We start from the raw sequence: 13,484 nt of genomic DNA, 5'->3' as shown, positions 1-13,484 counted from the left end.
GCCTTCTGGGTAACACTGTGTCCTGCCCTCTGGGCTTCACACCAGCTCCCCTTCCCAGATGTGGCCTCTTGCTCCCTGGGCCAGCCTGGCAAGGGCTGGGAAGTGCTGTGGGCAGAGCCAGCCCGCTCTGCCCTGGCAGGGGACCTCACTACTCACTGGCAAGCCCTGCTGGCTGCTTGAGGGGTGACGACCAGCTCAGAGAGGGCTGCTACCAAACCTTCCTTGGCCAGAGGCTGCTGGCTGGGATGGGTTCAGAGAGGATTGAGGGGCATGGTTAAAAGGAAGGCAGGGTGCAGGAAGAGCTGTAAGGGATGGGGGTAACTGCAGGGGGGGTGTCTGGAAATGAAGAAGGGATGTGTCTTCTACAGAAGATAGTGCAGCGAGAGCCTGAGTAGAGAGATCAGTATGGGAGCAAAATATTTATCATTATAATTGGGAATACCAGCCACTGCACCACCCACCCTCAGGGAGAGAAACCAGGAGCCCTCCGAGCATCTTCCTACCAGGTGCCAGACCAGATCCCCCCTCCCCAGGGCTGCAAGCTGCTCCATCTCCTCTTAGGACCCGCTCTCCCCCACCCCTTCCCCGGCAACCCGCGTTTGGGAAGCTGAGCGGGGGGGGAAGAGGGGGGGAATCTGACCATAGCAGGTTTCCTTGCCCACCCCTTCCCCCGCGATGCCTGAACCGCAGCCTGGCCACCGCTCCTGTGATGCAGGTAGAAACCGGCAGGTGGGAACCAGGCGCCTGGCTCTCCCCAGCCGTAGGGCGCGGGAGGGCGACGGAGATGCAGCATCCCTTTTGCAAAACTACCACCCAAGCAGGGAGGTCGCTGCAGGCGAAAGCCCAAGCCTTGCCCCCTCCAATCTCCAGTTTGTGGGGGGGGGAGGAGGAGAAAGGTGCCCAGCTGCAGCACAGCGGGTCCTGCCTGCACGGGGACAGCTCCCCCCCCCCGCACCCCCGAGTCCCGCCTGCAGCGAGCACCGCAGGGACCTTTGCTCCCCTGGCCAGCAGCCCGGCGCGCGGGGGGGGCGGGGGGGGGCGGTGCATTTCGCTGCCGGCGGCCAGGCGCTTACCTGGGGCGTCCCCGTCCGTGCACAGAGCAGCCGCCCCCCGCTGAAAGGCGCAAGGCGGGAGCAAGGCCGGCGGGAGGGGGCCGGGCGCGAGGCTCCTGCGTCCGCCGGCGGAGCTCGCAATGAAGCAGCCGCGCCAGGACTGCGGGCGAGGCGCGCGCTCCCTGCCGCCTCCCGCGGCCGCCCACCTCCTCCTGCCGCTGGTTTCCATGGCAACTGGGTAATGCTCAGTACCTCCGGCCCCCCCCGCCCCCCCCGCCGCGGGCACAGGTGCCATCCGCCGTGCGCACCCCCGCGTCCTTGGGCACTGTCCCGCGTGCTGCGGAGACCCTCACACTGGCGGGCGTGCACTCGCGTGTGACCCTCCTGCTCACACCCGCCCACGCCTGTGTGAAGTGTACGCTCACATGAGCACGGGTCGGTGCACAGCCCTCCAGCGTGCACCGGTGTGTGTGTCCGTGTGACCACGCTCACCCTGCCCTGCCCCCACGCGCCACCTTCACACTCACCTGGGCTTGCGCCTGGGCAGACACAGGAGTTACAAGTGAAACGCGCCCTCGGGCAATCGCAGCGGCAAAGGGAGGGGGATGGAGTGAGGGGTTCTGACCTGTTTGGGTTTATTGGGCCGCACTAATCAGCTGAATGTTGGAGCCCTGGTAAGGAAGGGATGAATGGCTCGCCGGGTACGGCCAGGCGCTCTGCACATTTCCCTTTACGCAGCTCTACCCATGCACCTCCTTGGACATCTGGACAGACAGGGAGCTCTGCCTATGCACATTATTCATGACCCGTGCTCCCCCCTGACATTCTGGCCTCCCTACTCAACGTCTGTCCTGAGCTGCTGTACCAGTCCTGGGCCCGCACAGCCACCTAAATGCTGACTCTCAGCAGCCTCTGCTATTCCAGCCATGGGCCTATTCTGCCCAGAGACTGCCGGCTTTGCCCAGTTATCCCAGAGGGCATCGTAGTTAGAATAATAGAATCATAGAATATCAGGGTTGGAAGGGACCTCAGGAGGTCATCTAGTCCAACCCCCTGCTCAAAGCAGGACCAATCCCCAATCAAATCATCCCAGCCAAGGCTTTGTCAAGCCTGACCTTAAAAACTTCCAAGGAAGGAGATTCTACCACCTCCCTAGGTAACGCATTCCAGTGTTTCACCACCCTCCTAGTGAAAAAGTTCTTGTGATCTAGCCAAAGGCTCGCGGAGGGCTAGGCTGAGACCCACCAAATGCCTTTCACCTGTGACCGAAGGTGTTTTAACAAATGGCTCCATGGAGAAAGCACAGTGAACTGATCCAGTGCCTCGTCTGACCCCTGGTCATCACTTTATTTCGTGATCCTCATGGTGCATCAGCATTGCTAAATATATATGCGATCGGCCTTAAAAAGGGGGGAGCTTGGACCTCACACCAGTGAGACGATTTAGAAACCCTGCTGTGTTCCTCAGCATTTTGGGAGCACCCCAACTCTGCCTGACCGTGGCTGTTAGCGTTAAGACCTAGTCAACGGCTTCTGCAGTTTGAAGGCACTGCAGCATCAGGTTAGTTTTGTCCCAGACGCACGTTCTCCAGGGAGAGTGCAGGCATTGCTCGTGCCCTATTTACAGTCGGTGCTGGGAATCCCAAGTGCACACGTGCTAGGCACCAGGCAATAGGGCTGAACAGGCATCTGGGCTCCTTGTTTAATGCTGGTAGGCCAGAACTCTCTTCTCGCCAGAGAGCTCGCTCAGTGACAATCTGCCCTGCTTCTGTGTCTGCCTTGCAGTTCTAATCAGATCTTGCCGGGAAGGGAGCAGAGGGATAAACTCTCTCCAGGGGTAGGGATTCCATCTTAAAGTCTTCCATGTGGGAAGCCAGATGAGTGGAAATGGAGCATCAAGTGGTGCATCCTCACTGTCAGCGGGTGACATCCCCTCTGCCTGTTCCTTCCTTTGGGGCTACCCAGATTGGAGCGAAAGGGCTAGTGGCAATATTTGGAGAGGGAGCCTCCCTCAATAAGTAAAATCCGCTTTAAACAGAGCTGGGCCTGGATCCAAGCTTCCCCAAAGTGCAGGGGTGTCCGAGTTGAGGGCCTGTCTCCAATCCTGTCTGGAGACTGGGTGCTGAGTGCATTGGGGCTGCATTTCTTTAGATTACTGGAACAGGTGCCAGAGAAAACCATGTTCCTTTCTTCCCTGAATTGTTCTGCAGGGGTTTTTCCCTCCCCAGCCTAGAGAAGCTTAATATACAGTCACTGGGGAACCCCAGAGCCCTGTGACTGAGGATCCTCAACGTGCTTGTTTCTCCATGTTTTTCTCTCTTTACCTTCAATCCCCATTGTGCCCTCCCTCCAAAGCACCTAGGAAAGACAGGAATGGGTTCTGTGCCACTGGGGTTTGCATCTAGCAGAGCTATTAGATCCCAGCATTACATCCCATCAGAATGGCCGCATGGACCACCTAGCATGAATTCTGTTCCCAGGAGAGCCAACGTCCCCGGGGCAGCATTCCTGGCACACCCTTAGAACCCTCCACTCCCTGTAGTGCATGCTCTCTCTTGGTTTCTCCAAGCAGATCCAGCATGGTTCCTGTTACAGCGTAAAAAGAAAAGGAGTACTTGTGGCACCTTAGAGACTAACCAATTTATTTGAGCATAAGCTTTCATGAGCTACAGCTCACTTCATCGGATGCATAAAAGTGGAAAATGCAGTGAGGATATTTTTATACATACAGACCATGAAAAAATGGGTGTTTATCACTTCAAAAGGTTTTCTCTCCCCCCACCCCACTCTCCTGCTGGTAATAGCTTATCTAAAGTGATCACTCTCCTTACAATGTGTATGATAATCAAGGTAGGGCAGCAGGAGAGTGGGGTGGGGGGAGAGAAAACCTTTTGAAGTGATAAACACCCATTTTTTCATGGTCTGTATGTATAAAAATATCCTCACTGCATTTTCCACTTTTATGCATCCGATGAAGTGAGCTGTAGCTCACGAAAGCTTGTGCTCAAATAAATTGGTTAGTCTCTAAGGTGCCACAAGTACTCCTTTTCTTTTTGCAAATACAGACTAACACGGCTGCTACTCTGAAACCTGTTACAGTGTAGATTGTAAATAGGGATCATACCACCTACTGCATGGGAATCAGCAGCCAGGCTGCAGGAGGAGCCTTATTCAGTGGGCAGCCCTGTGTTTGCTGCAGATATAAAGACCCATCAGATGCCTTTAAAGCGCTGCTGAGGGAGACCCAAACCGGAGCCATCCTTTCGGAGAATCTGATGCAGCCTCATCACTGATGTCACTTATCTGCGTTAAGGCATGCTAATGTATGCAGGAAACAACAGCCCCTCCTGTGAATAACCTGGTACATGTGCCAGAGGAAGCAACACTGGTTCCTCTTCCCCAGGCCCGGGCAGGTGAAAAGGGGCCTGCATAGCTCAGGGGATTGGTAATAGGCTAGAGAAAATTTTGTCTCTTTAAATCGCAAGTGTGAATCCAGATCAAGCTGGTGTTGAGGAAATTTTTATGACCATCTGATCACTGCTTGGTAGCCTGTGTGAAGTGAGGTTGGTGGTTCTGAGTCCTGATCCCAATGCATGGGTGCCCCGATCATCACATCCGGTCCTCTAGCCAGTCTCTGAGATGATGGTGATGAGCGCTAGAGATGGTTCCTTCAGGCCAGCACACGAGCAGGGGGTGCCGCTGGGGAAGCTTGCCCTGCTGCTGCCCATGCTGAACCTACTCTGTGGATAAGCAGAGGCATCCAGGGATGTCAAGCCAGCCCACTTCACCAGCCAAAGGAGAGGGGCCCACAGAGGGGCCGAGAGGCACAAAAGAGGAGCAAGGAGACTCAGCCAGAAGCCTACAGAATCCATCTTCCAAACAAGGAGCCAGTACACCAGGCTGGGATGGGGCCATAGGGGCCAACCCTAGTGGCAGGGTGAATCCTGGCGAGAGGGGCTGAGACCCATGCAGGGAAGATATTCTGCTGGAGACAGGAGCTGGGACAATGTCCCCTCTGCTCTAAAGCTGCTTTAATGCCTCTCTCTCATGTTCCTGCCTGGCTAACGGGAGGTACGGAGGAAATTAAAGCCAGTAAGAGGCTGGCCTTTTAGGCTGAGCAATAGAACCTGCCATAATGAAGCTGTTCAGATGGCCGGGGTTGTTTTGTTGCTCAGGAGCTTTAAGATCAAGCTGCCCTAAGAACATAAACCGGGTCCCGTGTGGCTCCTCTCTCAATCGCAGGCTCATCTTTCTTCCGAAGAGCACATTTGACTTCCTAATGAGCGGTCCTCTCTGTCTTCAGCACCCTTCAGCTGGCCTGCTGCTTCCCACCCTCCTTATTTCCGCTGAGACACTCAGGCTGTCATCCACTCAACACACACACAACACCAAATGCAGACAAGCCGGTGTCCTTGACTTGCACTTGCCCCCGGCTGCTACTCTCCTCCCCAGAGGGGGTTGCATTTCAGCAGCACTCGGCATATAGCGAATCTCAAGTTGAGGATCTTTCAGGATGAAAGGTGCTTTAGAAATGTAAAATGCCATTATTCCAAGGAATCTGTTTAGCTTAGGGTTTCATACTGCTGCCCATAACTGTAGTATCTGGACAGCAATAGTGAAGTCCCTGGTGGGCATGAGGTGATGTTGCAAACTTGACAGCGTGTGGGTTCACCGGTCAATTACAGATCTGGGTTAGAGACCCAAGGTTAGCGAGATTTAACAAATTCTTTAACAAACTCCACCAGGTTCTATTTGCCTCTCCCGCCGTCACCAGCCATGGAGATTCTGAAATGAGAAGTTATCGGCCAGTTTGAGACAGGAGGCAAAGTAGAATGGAGTTCCCTTGCCCATAGGTGGGTTGCTTAGGCCGGCAAATGCTCCGTTGGATCAGCAGAGCCAGAAGATCTGAGACGAAGGTCCAAGACAAAGAGCAGTGCTGGGCAGAAGAGGCTACTTGTATACCGTCACTTTCCTGGGGAATGTCACTGCTCAGGCCAGGCAGGGTTTGCTCGGAGCTTTCTCCTCACTGATTGGATCCTCAGTCCACCTCCCTGTGCTAGACTCTTCGCATTCACTCTCCATGTCTCCACTTGGAACTGTCAGGCCTAGGGGCTGCACACCTCGCTGCCTTTTGGCCACACAGCTGCCACTTAGTTCCACAGACTCTGGCTTGGGAGACTGCACCTTGCTGTCGGGTGACTCCAGCTTCATGGATCTAACCTTCTGCGGGGAGCAGGACCGAGGGTTGGCAGCAGAAGTCTGTCACCTCGTCAGGAAGCAGGAGGAGAACTTAGGGTTGGGTGATGAGCCTTCTCAGAGCAGGCTTTCCTCTCCTGGGTATTGCTGTGGCCCAGTTCCCTTCTCCCAGAGGATGCCTTCCCAGTCTACAACCCTTGGCACGTGCTTGCGGTAGGGCCCGAGACTGGCTTAGGAGGGGCTGCTGCAGGGCAGGAGTGAGGTGTCTTGGCAGATCTGTTGGGGAGGGGATTCTGGAACTGGCCTTGCAGGGGCGCTGCAGCTCAAGACAGACAGCAAAGAACTGTATGGGACGCCTTCACTGCACCTGTTGAATTGTATGAGTAAATCCTGGCGTCCACACAGGCAGGGGTCCAGCACTGCCATATTGCCAGAGCTTTGGCAACTTGCAAAAGCTCAGGCAAAACTAACTGCTCCTAGGGGTGCTCAGGTTACGAACATATGGCTGGCTGGGGCAGGGGCTGCCACATAATGGAACCTACTTAACGAAGGTGGAATTCAGGCACCAAAGGGGTGGGGACGGGTTTGTTTCGTTTGCCAACAGTGACTCATGCACAACTTCCTCGTTAGCCCTGTCACTGGGTCAGCTTCCCAAGAAGACAGGATAGGAGAGAGGGAGAGGGAGGGGGAGGTTCATACTCCAGCTTCTGAGACCCGTGGCCCACAGGGAATGCCAGCCCAGTGGCAGGCCCTGATCTGTAAGGCAACCCCCAGTTTAACATTGGTGGTCAGGCTCTGCTGGCTGTCTGGATGCATGGATCAGGGAGGGAAGAAGGGAAGGAGCGATGAGGACACCAAATAATGAACCTTGCATGGTCTCTCTAACACCCGTCTGATTTATTCTTCAAACGTGCAATCCTAGAATGTCTAAGAGATGCATGATCTGGACATCAGTGACAGATGATCTGGGCTGACTCTTTTCCCATCTCTGCTACCCTCAGCTCTGGCTCCCATTTGATCCTGCAGGCAGGAGACAAGAGAACACAGCCCAGGGCTTGCCATAAATCCAAGGGCGAAGGCTGAGCAAGCTCTATACTGCACCCAGGTCAGGGGCAGATCACGCTGTGGGTGACTCTCGGGCCCCTTGGGTTATTCTGGGACATTGCTGCCCTTCTCCCCGAGCCCCCTCCATCTTCCAGCCAAGGACGTGCACAGCCAGCCAGCTGCCAATCCCAAGAGCCCTCTCCCTCTTGCAGCAAAAATGCAAACGCAGGGCTATTTGCATCTCTAATTAGGAACAGTGGATAATTGGGCCCGCTGCAGCAATTACTCAGAAAGCGAGCCATTGTGAAGGGCTCCGGCGCTGTGCAGGTGCTGCCAGAAGCCTGGCTCCCACCAAAACAATCTGCCTTTTGTTTGCTAATAACCGGCCCTAAAGGCATCCTCCAGAGCTCCTTCCGGGGAAGGGGCACGGCCTGGGACATAAAGGACTCGATTTTTCTGGCAAACTGGCTGGCTGCACAATGCTCTGTGGAATGCTCTGTGTTTGTGAGGGCTGGAAAAGAAACTCCCTTATTGCCCAAGATCTCAGCTCTGCTACCGATTCCCGCTGGGGGGTCCTAGGCTCAGGTTCTGTTGGCCTGGGCCTTGTGCAGTGGTGTCCACCAGAATGGCAGCGTTTTGCACACTCTTTGCAGTGGTGAAAATGATTGCCGAAGGTGCAGGGCAATGGTAAACTGAGCCCTTGGTTTGCAAACTGCTTGCTTCTTAAGGGGTCAGGTTGACAAAGGTATTTAGCACCTAAAGATGCAAGTTGGTGCCTCGTGGCCAAAGCAGGTTAGGGGCCTGACTCCCATTTGAAGTTTGAAGTTTCCAGCAAAAGTTTTTTTTTTTTTTTTTTTGATCCTTTGAATGCAAAATTAGCACAGAGAAATTAATCACAGAAGCAGCAGGGCATTCTCAGTTAACCTTAACTCTGCCCACTTACCCCCATCTCCTATCTGCTTTCTATAACAGGCCGCCATTCTTGCCCTGTCAAACTTAATTGTGCCCTCAGTAATAATACGTAGCACTTCTATGGGTGCTTTCGAGCTGTAGATCAGCAAGCATAGAAGGAGAAATATAGGCACCGAGGTAAAGGAACTCACCAGGCACCAGACAGTGTAGCAGGGCTAGAGGTGGGTTTCCTGACTTCTGGGTTTATGCACTATCCACTAGACTGCACTGCTGCCCCAGCCTGCCCACTCCCATTTCCACACAAACATAAACTCTCTCCCTTTACCCATGCTGTATAATACTCAGATCGGATGCTCCTGGGGCCAGGGACTGTCTTTTTGTACAGCGCCTAGCACAATGGGGTCCTGGTCCATGACTGGGACTCCTAGGCAGTACCGCAATGCAAATAAATCATAATTAATAACTTCCACCTCCCCTCCTGGCCCATATATGGCAATTGAGCAACAGGCACACAGGGTGGGGGAAGATAGGGGTGTCTGTCCTATGTATGAGGATGGGCAGGATACCTTGCTGTTGAGTTGCGATTATAATGAAAGTTTTTAGCACATTTTATAGCATCTCTCTTCCAAGGATCTCTAAGCACTTAGCAGTTTAGTCTCATAACTCCCTCATGAAACAAGTGAGGGATATAGAAGGCACTTCATTCCCCACCGAAATGCAGCCACCTCTGGGGTGGGATGCAGAGGCTTTTTAACCACATATAGCAATACAGATCACCAGTTTAGCACATGCAGTGAGATCATGCTGTCCATTACGGGAAGCAGAGCGGGATGGCCTGAACTGGAATTTGAGTGGCATGCTGGGATTAGCACTCGTACTCCTGCAGAAAGTGCCACGGGATCTTTAATGATCACGGGCAGTCACGACACCGTTTTATGTCCTGTCCAAAAGCAGCTCCGAGCACCAGGCTGACCTAGGTCAGTACCGATCCAAAGAGGCAAGGGGCTGGCAGATTCGCCAATGCCTGTCTTATAGCGCCACGGTCCTGTCCTCCCACAAACCAACAGGTTCCAGCCTCACTTTGCAAAAAATGCTGCCAACATGGCTGCAGTCAGACTTTTCAGCTTGAAGTTCGCTGTGAACTAAGGCCCTGGCAGAAGCGAGGGGGGGAGAAAACTCGAGGAAGGCAAATATCCCTGCGTGTTGGGACGCAGAGGGGTGCTGAGGGACAGTGCTAACATTTCAGCTGTCAAAGCCCGGGTTAGATCACACGTGCAATGAGTTTGGAAGTCTCAGTCTGGAGCGAGATTGTGAACATTATCTCCCCAGTACCACAAACCATCCGGCCCTGGCATCCCACGGCCTGTGTGTCAGAGTGGCTGACGGGAATAAAATGAACTCCATCACGCTCCAGCAGCATTTATACTTGCAAAGCGCAGAATGCCAGTGCAGTGCAGATCCTCGCAGCGCCCGTCAGTGAGACAATGGGCCCTGCGTATACAAGGCCTTACAGCTGGGTACAGCGTCTCCTGTGTTCCGAAGGGACTCTTGGTCAAATGCCTGGGCCAAAATCCAGGCCCCTCATGTTAGTGATGTTAGGAAGCAAGATTTGTTCCAGCGCCCCTTGTGTTATTACAGGCTTTCCCCAGAGGACTAAGGCTAAGCATTGCTGAAAGTGGCCTCTGATTTTGGGTGCTGGTTTTGAGTGCCCAACGTGAGGCACTTTGGGCATGGTTCTCAGAGGCAGCATGGGGCGCCCACAGCTCCTCTTGATGCCCAGTGGAGTTAGGTGCTTGGTACTTCTGAAATTCGGGTACAAAGGCCCAGAGCTGGGAATGCCGAGCTGGGGATGCTTGCAGGCCTGGGCATAGTTGTGGGGGAATGGAAGCCTCGGGCAGACATGGAATTTGCACACCCCCGCCACGTGTGGCCGCATTGGCCTGGCTGGCTCTGCCCCCCCCCACCCCCCCAATATAGAAGTCAAACTACGCCTATTCTTGCAGGTCAGGCTTGATGAGCTTATTTCAGGGCAGTGGGCCTCACCCCTGATCTGAAAGGACCAACGCTAGAGGGCAGGTCAATCCCCTTCCTTGATCTGTCTGCTGGGACTGCCAACAAAGAGGTCAGTCAGTCCCGAAGGCAGAGACTTGTTTAGCTATGGGAACTTTTGTCCCACTCAGAGCTGGACAGAGACTCCCCAGACTTCTTTCCCACAGGCCACCAAGCAATCGCATGCTGGGCTTGACTGCCGCAGCTGATCCAGAGCTGCGATTTCTTTTCACGAAGGAAAGGAAAGCGGCGGTGGACAGAGGGACATGCACGACGGGCAGTTCGTTCCAGTTTGACGAACTCCCCAGTTTAGCATGGGAATCACAGGTCTGCTTTTCAGCTCGTTCTTCTCTACCCTCTCTCCCATGTAGGGTCCCTGCCGGTCTCCGGATATCAAGCGAGCGGAGGAGGTGGTGCCTCGGCAACGGTAACCACGAGACCTCTCCATGTCCCACCGCTCCCCTGGCGCATGGGGCAGGTTGCTATTTATGATGCATGCTTTATGCAGTCCCGGCAGCAGGCTGGCCACCAAGCTGCTTGGCTGCTCTAAGCCACGCACCTATTGCAGGTGAAGTGAGAGGCACAGTCAGTACCCGGCGTGGACAGCACAGTCATCACGGGGGCGTGGTGGAGTCAGCGTAGAGGAATTTGTCCAGCCGCCTGCCTGTGCTGTATCAGCTCTGTGGGCAGGGGACTCTGATCTTCAGGGCTGCTAATCTGGCCCATTTCCTAAGTGCTTCATCCTGCCCTCAGCAAAGCTTCCATTGGCTTGAATGGGGCAGGAAGAAGGCCTTACTCCAAGCCCTGGTTGTCTGCTGTGTGGCAATGCAGGTCGCCGGGTTGGTCAGGAAAGCGTTTCCTTCCAGGCTGGGACAAGCCAACTCCCGGCTCTGCCTGCATCGCTCGCACCTGACCTTACAGCGTGGCAAAGGAGCACTTACCATCCTGCCAAGCTGCTGAAATATGGCTCTGTTCACTGAGACATACAGGGGGTGCTGCACCGCGCACCTTTCTGAGGAGCAGAGAACCTCGCTCGGTTGCTCCCAGATCCATGTCCATGGCATGGCTGGGCCCTGTGCTGCACATGTCATGCCTTTCCCAGCTAGCATGGTTCACTAGCCACCTTTCCACACACAGGAGAAACCTAAAGGTAGCCTGTGCTGCCGGAGAATGGGTTAGTGATTCCTCTCACACCCAGATGCCCTTAGGGCTTTCGGAGAGCACTGCTGGGCTGAAAACTCTGCTCCAAGATGCTAAGCATGCAAGGGCCATGCTTCCTGGAGTGAAAATTGAGCCTTTCTTTCTTCTTCCGGGCCTGACTGTGTTATTTAAAGGGGCACAGCACCAAACCACTGGAGCACCTTGATCTCCGTGCCTGACCCTTGTATTGGCACACAACTGCTGTCGTAGGCATTTCACAAATGGCAGTTGTATTTGCTGGTTGCAACACCTGGGACAAAGTCTTTAGATTAGATCTGGCACAGACAGTGCTGTCTACAAAGTTTTCTTCCTAGTGTGCACATGGAGCTAGGCGCATTCCAGTTGCCCTGGCTCAGCCAGTTCTCCCAGCTCCATCCTACAATGCCTTGCCTTCCACCTGGAAACTACATCGGATCCCTTGTGCTACGCCAGCGTTTCTCAACCTTTTTGATACAAGGGACCAGCCTGCTACCTTCCTAAACGGAGTCAGGGAGATCTCAGGGACCGGTGCCAGTCCCCAGACTGGCCCTTGAGAAACACTGCTGCGAAGCAACATCAGGCGCTGTGGGAGAGGTTCTTCGGGAGTCTGAAAATGCACAGGGAACAGCCATGGCTGGCAGGTGCATGGTGTGTGGATGGGCCAAAATGATTCTGTGAGGGGACGAGCTGGAGAGGTTCAGGAACCGGCCACTTAGGGCCATCAATGTCTCAGCAGTGGTTTCCACCTAGGGCTAAATTCAGACCTGGTGCAATTCCAGGCTCTTAGTGTAGACACATCTTCTCTGTGTCTTTCTCATTCTCTTTATCCCTCTGCTGCTCTCCCCCTACCTTTCTCTCTTCTTCTATTACTCACTCATTCTTTCTCTCTCACACACGAAGCTAACTGATAGTTTCCCACAATTCACAGCAACCGCCTGGCCTGCATTTCACAATGCTTTTACTATTAAGTCTATCCTGCCTCCCTGGGCAGCTTTCATCAGCACTAGCCACCCATTAATCACCAGTTCTCCAGGAAACAAGGCACATGAAAAAGATCAGGTGGGCTGGCCTGACTCGGTGTGACAGGCACCTGTCAACTGGAGGCGATAGCTCAGATAAGGGACAGGAAGTCCCAGCCCAGCAAGGTGGTCAGCACCATTTCACCAGGCAGCTGCTATGGCTGAGCTGATGATCTTGTTCCTTTAATCTGCCTCCGAGGTCTCTTCTTGCTCCCTTTTCCAGTTCCCAGCCATGGCGCTGCCTCAGCAAGCCATCTTCTCGGGCAGCAGGGAGGTGAGGCCTGAATCGGCTGTCCTAGAGGGCTGTGTTCACTGAAGCTACACTTAGATGGATCCAGTGCCTGGAAACTCAGATGAAGGCAATGTAAATGGGGAGTGGCTGCTATTTCAGACAACACTGCATCCTGCCTGTCTCTGCCCAGCTCCACTGAATTTCCCTGCACAAAGCCCATTTGCCTGGAGTCTACGTGCAAGTGAAGGAAGCACGGCCCAGGGGTTAGGGCAATTGCCTAGGTTTGGGGAGACCCAGTTTATAGGCCCTCTGTGTGACCTTGGGCAAGTCATTCAGTCTCTGTGACTCAGTTCCCGATCTGTACTGTGCAGACAATAGCCCTGCTCTGCTTGCAGGGGTTAGGAGCACAATTATACTAAAGGCTGGGAGGTGCGCACGTATTCCAGCGATGGGGCCAGGTAAGTACCAGAGGTAGAGAGGCGACCAGGACAACTCGGCAAAGACATAACCCCAAAGGCCAGTCCAGGTAGCGTCCTCAGACGCCACCAGCATCTCTCTATTTGAGAGCTATCACATTTCTATAGCCACAGCGGTAGCATCAATAACAGAGCACATGGATAATCTTTGCCATGAATAGGTGGAAGTGACAGGCATTCGTGAAGCAAAGTAGCTAAAGGAGTGTGTGCAGGTGCCTTTCCCAACCCGCGTCAAGTACAAACTCACCCCCTGCCTGGGCTTTGGCTTTATTCGTGAAGAAAGTAACAGTAATAGAATATCAAGATCAGCCCAGACCTTCTCCCCA

At 54.1% G+C, this 13,484-nt stretch overlaps 1 protein-coding gene across 2 annotated transcripts in view; it reads right to left on the bottom strand.

Annotated features, from left to right (window-relative positions):
* Positions 1-13,484, bottom strand: part of PACSIN1 (protein kinase C and casein kinase substrate in neurons 1) — a 57,488-nt gene that overhangs the window by 40,367 nt on the left and 3,637 nt on the right. The window contains exon 1 of one of the 2 annotated variants that reach the window (XM_037885049.2): positions 1,074-1,297. The exons of the other annotated variant lie outside the window; for it this stretch is intronic. The gene's annotated coding sequence lies outside the window, so the exon portion shown is untranslated. Of the gene's footprint in view, positions 1-1,073; positions 1,298-13,484 lie in introns of those variants that run through there. 2 annotated transcript variants of the gene reach the window in all.

This window comes from Chelonia mydas, chromosome 21 (assembly GCF_015237465.2).
Source record: "Chelonia mydas isolate rCheMyd1 chromosome 21, rCheMyd1.pri.v2, whole genome shotgun sequence".
NCBI classification, from domain to species: Eukaryota; Metazoa; Chordata; order Testudines; family Cheloniidae; genus Chelonia; species Chelonia mydas.
The sequence above is the reverse complement of the archived record's forward strand: the minus strand, read 5'-3'. Positions and strand labels throughout refer to the sequence as shown.